The following is an 8,879-nucleotide window of genomic DNA, read 5'->3' on the forward strand; positions in this document are numbered from 1 at the left end:
CAATAGTGTACGCTGTGGTGTTTACCATTTGTTAATTATACGTTTTGGAGCCTTTTTATTGGATAATTGAAACCCAACATTAAAAGTCAACACTCCACGAGTAAACATATTACTGTGTGCAAAGGAGGGTGGAAACAACACTCTTTTCCACGAAGAAATAAAAATTTTCGTCCAAAGTTTTCTGTCATCTCTTCACAGATTTCTTGAAGCATAACCAGCTAAAGAAACCAAGATCGAATATGAACCTTCGACCACCCGAAGCCGGATACTAAGGAACACGATCACCTTAGGCATGAGCCCAGAGATATATTTCAATCTTGGGAAAAAAAAAAAAAAAAAAAAAGGAGAAATGTTGGATCGATCCCCAATTCAGGGAATAAATAAAAAAATTGGGGTTCGATCTGTTCGCCATCCCCCACTTCACCTGGCATTATTAGGCAGTTTATAAAAGTTATCTACCTGCAATAAACGTTCCTTACCACTGGATCCCCGTCCATTATTCCCCACCACTTTAAGACAGTTTTTTTTTTTTTTTAATTCTTGATAAAAGTCGTCTGGCTTTTGGTACAAACATTTTTTACTATTACAATACTATCTTCCATACACATTATATTTATTGTCATTTATTACCATTTCCAACCATCCTCCCCCACCCACCAACCGTACAAAAAATTTTGATAAATCTATTAAAATGTTGTCCACTTTGTGGTAGTTGCATTTATTTCAAACGCATGCGCGTTGTGTAACCAAACGTCTGTCTACATTCGCATATGTGTTACAACAAGCGAACCATCTGAAGCAAACACTTAAAAATCTGCCTTTCAGAGGCGAGTGTGGCGGCGACGTTGGCGGATCCACACCTGACTTTGGCTTTCTTTCCGAGGTTCAAATTTGTCTCTGGTCTCTGCTTCTTGTCAATCTGAAATATGAGTACATGAAATAATACCTTTAATAAAAATTTTTAATCTGTTTTGTTCAGACGTCAATAAAAAATATAAAATATCATTTTCTACGAAATAAGTTTACAATGGAAAGAGAGGGTGAAATACCCTTAAATCTCCTTCCTTTCCACGTCTAATCGTTCTCCAGCCCCGGTATAGATCAAGCTTTCCATCGGTGTAATTGCGCTAAATAAGTTTTTCTTCATCCGACAAAAAGCAAAATTACCGTAAGCGAAGTGCTGTCAAATCCCTCGGGTAACGTTAAACACGAAGGCGCGCTATATAAGGAAGTCTTCCCTGAGAAGACCTTGGCTCATTAGTTACTCACCGTTGACGTGTGCGGGTCAAATTCAAATGCTGGTAGACGAACAAAAGGAGCTAATGAGATGTCTATTGTTTACTTCCACCAGCCTGGTGGCATGAGGTAACGTGCGAACCACCTACTTCAATCTCAAATTTACCGCCACAAATAAAGACAGTTTCCATTAGAGAAAGGAAATACAAATCTCAAAAATTCTTGCATTGTGATGAAGACAGAAAACAATTTTGAGGAATGCGCCCGCTGTTCACTGCTTTGGAGTAGCTGTAGCTCAAGCTGACTCGACTCTTAAAGAGTTCTACATCACACGACGGTTGATTGACAAATGGTTCAGTGGGATCTAAGGCTCCTTTTATAGCGCGCCTTCGTGTTTAAGTCTGTTTCGCCACGGAATTTGCATATTACAACCTGCGTTTTGCACGTGGCTCTCTGAACTGGCTTCGCAATTCTGAAAAAAGTGAAGCAATTTTTTCCGTAATGCTTACAAACATGAACAACAATTTCGGTGAATTTAGAGTCCTGGAGAACCACCTGGGGAGTTCTAGGACGTGAATTTGATTGACTCGTTCATTTTGTTCATTTCTAATTTAATAGTCAATGTCGACTTGCTAATTGCTTGAATTGCAATGACAAACAACAAACTAAAAAATAGGTGCCCTATAACTTGAATTTGAAGGAACAAAGTAGCGAAAACCGCGGAAGCTAACGTTCCAACATATTTCGTTACATCCAAACCTTGCAGTAACTTTGAACCTTAAAGCAGTTAAATTGTCATTTTCCTTAAGCGATAGGATCAACTTCTTCTCAAGTTTTAAGTCCAACCTTCACTGATTTGCTTTTCTTTTATGAAGATCTGGCTAAAAACAAAAACAAAAAAAACCTGCTGCTCCAAGCAGTTTCAAGAAGTGAAAATGATAAACGATCAAGCGCAAGTTGAGAGCATCTTGCCGTCAACTCCACGTCTAAATTGGCTTTTGTAAAATAAAACAAGATGTAGAGCTTTCTAACCTGTTATCAGTACATCGACATAGAAGCTTGAAACTTTCAATTCCGGTAGACATCATTATAAGATTCCACCATAACCGTAATCTTCAAATAAAATATTGTCTACCTGGAAGAGATAGTTTGGTAACAATTTATTTGTAAGTGTAAGCCTGATATTGTAAGTAATTTGTTTAGTATTATACACCAATACCGAAAAACATTAAACAAGAATAAAATAAGCAGAGCCAAAGTAAACTCCATGTCACTTCCCTAGTCAATTTTTTCACCCCCTTTCTCGCAAGGAAATAAATCGATTACACCTGTGATAGCAGATTACTTTGGCGCAAAAAATTGTGATGATATATCACGAACACTGCACAGTCATCTTGGCACTGCGTCACCAGGATAAAATTTACAGATAGCCAAGCAAGTGATGGATAGCCTCAGATCTTGTTGCCAACAACACTTCTTCATCACACAGCCAGAGGCCTTTACAACACGTTCTGCTCTAGAAAGCGCGGCCAGAATTCAAGTGTACAAAATCTACGCGTCCATAAAATCATACGCGTCCTTAAAATCATAGTACCTACTTTATCTTAATCAGAAGCTCTGCAATTCCTTAATTTAAGAACATTAGTTGAAAGACGTAGTGAACTTTGTGTTAAAATTCTTGAAAATAACTCAAGAGGAGGGCCACTTTTTAAACATCTCCCGAAAGAAAGAAAGCAAGTGCATCAGTATCAATTGAGGAACGCTAGCAATTTTTCAGTGACTAAATGCAGGACCGAAAGACTGCGCCGCAGCTTTTTCCCAAGGACTATTTTAGCCTTCAACAAATAATAGTTTCTTTTTATATATATTTGCATACCCACATAGTTAAATGTTAATTCTTAATTATTTGTATTTCTAAATTATATTGTATTTTTAAACCCATTGTAGCCCAGTCCCTATCCACGCATGTAATTTTATATATTTGTTAAATAATTGTAACCACATTGTAATTCAGATTTTCTGTGAAAATGTGAGAAATAAACTTATCTACCTACCTACCTACCATTTGGCGAAGTATATTCTATATTGTAACGCGCCCTCTTTTATTGAGAACCCCCTCTCCAACCCTAACCCACCCGAAAAAACCTCCAAAACCTCTGGGCGAAACCCTAACATTCCGTATAAGATCTAACCGTAGCATAGGAGCGGAGACAAATAACGACGTGTAAACCGTTACCTCATTCTCTTCCCCCCCCCCCCCTTCACGTGCAACCTGTAATCCCCCGGGAATTCGACCTTTTGAAGATTGGTCTGTTCAAATTCTCGCTTCTGGAAGCAAAATTGTGTTCCGATGCCCTATAAAATGTCAAATCAGCGACCGTGACTTTATCCACATTGACTAAGGGGCCGACCATTAATCTTTGAGGGGGGGGGGTGGGTGGGTGATTTCTGGTCATTAAGAAATTTTTTTTCTAGCAATCTGCTGTGCAGGATATTTTTTTCCGTCCTAAATGCTCTTTTTTTTTTCTGTTACATTTGGGCTGCATGCATTTTTTTTCTTCCAGCAAGCGCTTGCAGGATATGTTTTTCAAAATCACCCACCCACCCCTCAAGAGTTAAATGGTCGGCCCCTAAACTTTAAGACCTAGACCTGATAAACCTTTTCATCTCCATATGTATAGATATAACACTTGTATTCCATAAAAGACGTGACATTTCCGGTTCAAAATCTCCATCCCAGCCAGGCAAGGGTTCAAATTCCCCACCGGCTCCCGTGACGGACGACGGTCAAATGTCCGTGGGTTGCCAAGGGAGGTGGGGGAGATGTTAAAGCTCAATTGATCGACGTATTACAGGCGACATTTATATTGAAGTGAGAAAATACAGTACAATCAAATACCTGTTTGTGACTTGCTCTTCAGTGGAAAAATATACGATCTTGATACTTAAAGATAAAGTCTTCATGTGACTTCAGGCGTGGCTTTGTTTGTCTCAAAAGGAGTTAAAACAGAAGTGGTTTGAACACACTTTGAGTTATTGTAGACTCCTTGTTTGAGTAAATGACAGAGGAAAAAATGTAGTAACATAAGTAACTAGTGCATTCATTAGGCTCCGACTCCATACATCTGCACAAGGTTTAGTCCTAGGTGAGAGAAAGTTGCATCTTGACCACTAAGAACATGATCATCAATCGAAACTAGCAGCGACACAGGTTTGAGTCATCCAGATCATGAATTTTTGAAAGCTTAAAGGCTGCTGTAGTCAGTCGCTGTGACAAGGCACATGCAGACAGAAAAAAAGAGACAAATGCCAAGTTTGGACAATTAACTTTTCAACATCAACAGTGCGGCAATATTCAGGTCCATCAAGGTGTAACAGAGTCAGGAGCTACCGTGATACTATGAAATGGCCCTACGCATTTTTTTTTTAATTTAAGGGTCAGATATTTTTTCTGTTTACAGTGGCCCTTTTCAGTTTCTCAAAGCACCCCTACAGTGGGAAAGGATGTTGAACCTATCAAACAGAAATATTCAAATGAAAAGGCAATAACTCAGCTGGAAACCCAGCTTTGCTCAGTTTGTAACCATTTAGCATAATTATATAAATTACCAATTCTATCAGTCTCTAAGTAATAGTCCTTTTTACAGTTGTGTGCTTGGTTGCCAAGCCTTTGAATGGGAGTGAGGCTAGGGGTGACCTAGTTATGATACAAACCTTGCTGCCTTTCAAATGTAAATCACTTTGTTGTCATGCTAACTAGATACAGGTCTCTATCATGACAAGGTCACCTTCAGCCTCACTCCAAATCAAAGGCTTGGCAACTAAGTACACAACTGTAAAATGGCCTATTCACTAGATTGTTTATTCAGTTGATCAGTCGGCCAACACCCTAACCAGTCAGTCAGCCAGCCAACCAACCAGCTGGCTAGTCAGCCAGCCAGCCAATCATTTGGTCAGTCAGTAAGGCAGTGCACCTGTTGCGCAGTCCATCAGTCAGAAAGTCAGTTATTCAATCAGTCAGCCAGTACACCAGTAAGCAAGTTGGTGTATCTGTTTGCCAATCAGTTCACCAGTACAACAGTTAGTCAAAGGAATAAAGGGGGTAGGTTTCTGAAGAAACTGTTGTGCTGTGTCACTAGGATAACAAAGTAATTTTGGCTTTATCAACTGAGTTGATAATGTAAATTAGCCACTGTAAAGAGCTTCAAAGCTGATGTTTTGAGCATTATCCGTTTGTCTTGGTATTTTTCAATGCACAGCTTACAGAACAGCAGTCCATGCCAAGCTTGAAGAAACTCACAAAGGAGCTATGCCAGGAAATGGCACGTTATCTTTTTCCTTCTATTAGTAAAAATCTACCATTCTGTTTAGGCATTCTCACTTTCACTAATGCTTCTCATTCAACTGATTTATTCTTGTTTTTCTCGTTACCACATTCCCATCAATAGTGTAACTCCATTTACTGCATATAAAAACAAACAAAACCCCCAATTCCTCTATTCACTCTGACAAAGGGCTAGTGCTCAAACAGACAGTCAGTCCATCTGTTGGTCAATCACTCAGTTAATCAGTCAGCGAGTCCAAAACTTTCAGCAAGTCCATCTGTTTCTCAGTTAGTCAGTCAGTCAGTCAGTCAGTCACTGAGCCAGTGAACCAGTCAGCCAGTCCATTGGTTGGTAAGTCCATCTGTTTCTCAGTAAGTCAGCCACTCAGTCAAGCAATCAATCAATCAATCAATCAGTCAGCCAGTCCATTGGACATTAAGTCCACCTGTTTGTCAATTTGTCAGTCAGTCAATCAATTGATCAGTCAATCAGTCAGCCAGTCCAACATTCAATGTCCACCTGTTTCTCAGTCAGTCAGGCAGTCAGTCAATCAGTCAGTCAGTTAGTAAGTCTATCTGTTTGCCAATCAGTTTGTCAGTCAATCAGTCAGCCAGTCCAACATTCAATGAGTCCACCTGTTTCTCAGTCAGTCAGTCAGTCAGCCAGTCAGCCAGTCAATCAGTCAGTCAGTAAGTCTATCTGTTTGCCAATCAGTTTGTCAGTCTATCAGTCAGCCAGTTTACCCATCTGTATGTCAATGCATCTGTTGATCAATCAGTCAGTCAGTCAGTCAGTCAGTCAGAGAATCAGTCAGTCAGCCCCTCAGGCAGTTGGTCAATCAGTCAATTAGTCAGCCAGTCCACCAGTTAGCCACTCATTTGCTCAGTCAGTCAGTCAGTAAATCAGTGGATCTGTTGGTCAGTCAGGTAGTTAGTCAGTCTATCAATCAATCAATCAATCAATCAACTAGTCCACCAGTCAGTAAGTCCATCTTTGTTAATCAGTCAATCTGTTAGTTAGCTTTTCCGACTGTTCATCGATCAGTTGGTCAGTCAGTAGGTCAATCATCGCATCATGTTGTAGTGCAGGAGAAAGATACAATGTAACCTAGATGAGCTCAAAGAAGACACTTACTTCATTGGTTGACTCAGTTCACTTGCTTGTAGTTGCCCTTGCACACCAAAAGCCATAATTCATGATCAACCAACATTTCTGCTTTAACCTTGAGGAGTTATGACTGTCTAGGAACAAGCAACAAACTGTTATCCAGGTAGTTGTAAGCCACAGAGCCAAGTTAAGCTCTGAGCTCTACACATAAACATCCTGAAAAAATTATTAACAATGAATAATAGTTAACATCTAATGAGAGTAAGATTTACAAAATTCAAATCCAAAATTCTGTAGACCTCTCAATCAACTTTTAAATCATACTGTGGGAAGAGGTTGGGAGAAAATGGAATTTTGCTGAGGGTAATTTTTGAAATGTAGTACACTGCAAGTAACAAATAGCTCAAGTTGGTGGATCAACCTTTCAATGTGAGTAAGGTCCTAAATGTGTTATTTTATATTTGCTTCCCTTTAAGGTTACCATGCACCTTCAGGGGTGTCAAGTGTGCAAGTAATGTAGCACGTCCGGTTTAAACTGTAGATATCTTAGAAGCCCCTATATCAAATTAAAGCTTATAGGACTGGCTATCAGACTAAACAGAAAATTTTGAAAAAAATGAATTGTCGAATTTTTGTGACTTCTAAATGCGAGCGCCCAAATCACCTTTTAAGAGCTACAAGTCAGAGACAATTTGTTCGATTGCTCTCAAATTTTGACAGTGGCTAGTTTTACCTATAAACAACAAAAATATGCCTCCGAATTTTTATTTCTAAATCCTTTTTTTTCAAGAGCAATTTTTGTACGATCACTCCACATCTTTTTAATCCTATTTCAAAAATATTCTGTAACTTTTCACTGAAATTGAATATGGCAAATTGCAGACATGTTTTTTTTTAGCGCTTTGGCCCCGGAAATGGAGGAACACATTAAATAAGCGAAAAACAAAATTCGCTTTGACACATAATGTTCAAAAGGTGATTCAGGTGCTCGCATTTAGAAGTCGGGAAAAATTCGACAATTCATTTTTTTTAAATTTTGGTATAGTCTGATAGCCAGTCCTATAAGCTTTAATTTGATATAGGGGTTTAGATATCTACAGTTTAAACCAGATGCGCTACATGGCTTGCATGCGAGACACCACTGATGGTGCACAGTAACCTTAAGCGATCAGGTATGTCCTCCAGTTACATCTACCTTATTGGTAGTCGATTATACAAAATCTTGCAAGTATAAAAATCATAACTGTTGAGCATCAACAATATTTCTCTTTCCTGCCTGTTACTGATAAATCTCTATTATGAAAATTAAGTACAGCAATAATTTATGATTGTTATCCAGAGACAACTATAATCCATTAATAACCTTAATCAGTTACCAAAACTAGTCTGAATATCTTTGTGTTAGATGCTAGTCTTTAGTCCCCCTTAAGTGACTGGATGTGAAATGAACTTTGCCTTTTGCATTAATTTTTTTTTAATTTTGCACAAAAAATTCATTTGTACTATTTGTTATACTATACCCAAAGTGGCAATCCTTTGGTTAACAAAAAACATATGTTGTAGATACCATATGTTGTAAATGGCCCACTCTATTTGTTTTTTATTTGAACTCACTCCAATACTTAAGTTATTAAACTAAATTTGGTTGACAAATCATGGTAATGAAAAATGCTGGATGCTGACTTTTTATAGGTAGTTGGCAATAATACTGTGAATGAAGTTTCAACACTGATCAAAATATGAAGAGACAAAGAAGGAAAAATAATTTAAACAGTTTAAAAAGTAGTTTAAACAGTTATGAAAACTGTCTTTCAGCACAAGTGTCAACTTGACATAACATTTTACTGCTCAAGGGAATCTTGTGATTTAAAAACTTTTCTTGTGTTTTCTCAACATTCCTCGTGAGTTATAATAGTAGCAAACTGATAGAAAGTGCAGTCTATCAATTAAATAATTCCTACTACAAGTTTCCTTTTTGTGTTAGAAACATTAAAGCACTCAGCAGCCACTGACATTTCTCAATCCACTAACATTCACTGGAGAATACAAAGACCTCGCATAACTTCAGATTCAAATGACTTGGAATCCTGCTAGACTTTGTGCTTGTTTCTAGATTAATTCAAAAATACAAAGTGGCCCTTAGTATGTGCATTGCCATGTTATTTGTCACACAAACTTTGTAATATTTGTAAGCTTAAAGCCATCTTTTCA

General features: G+C 38.2%; 1 long non-coding RNA gene and 1 pseudogene across 2 annotated transcripts in view; both read right to left on the reverse strand.

The window, feature by feature from the left end:
• Positions 1–571: 571 nt before the first annotated feature.
• LOC111331207 (uncharacterized) lies at positions 572–6,689 on the reverse strand. The gene is made up of 3 exons (XR_002694896.2): positions 4,136–6,689; positions 2,269–2,371; positions 572–919 (listed from the first exon to the last, which is right to left on the reverse strand). It is a non-coding gene; the product is annotated as an uncharacterized LOC111331207 (long non-coding RNA).
• Positions 6,690–8,255: 1,566 nt separating this feature from the next.
• The window catches only part of LOC148741786 (uncharacterized), an 8,411-nt pseudogene continuing 7,787 nt past the window's right edge, over positions 8,256–8,879 (reverse strand). The window contains exon 2 of the transcript XR_015995884.1: positions 8,256–8,879. This exon is cut by the window's right edge and continues 1,611 nt beyond it. The product of XR_015995884.1 is annotated as an uncharacterized LOC148741786 (transcript).

Source organism: Stylophora pistillata, chromosome 1, assembly GCF_964205215.1.
Source record: "Stylophora pistillata chromosome 1, jaStyPist1.2, whole genome shotgun sequence".
Taxonomy (NCBI): domain Eukaryota; kingdom Metazoa; phylum Cnidaria; class Anthozoa; order Scleractinia; family Pocilloporidae; genus Stylophora; species Stylophora pistillata.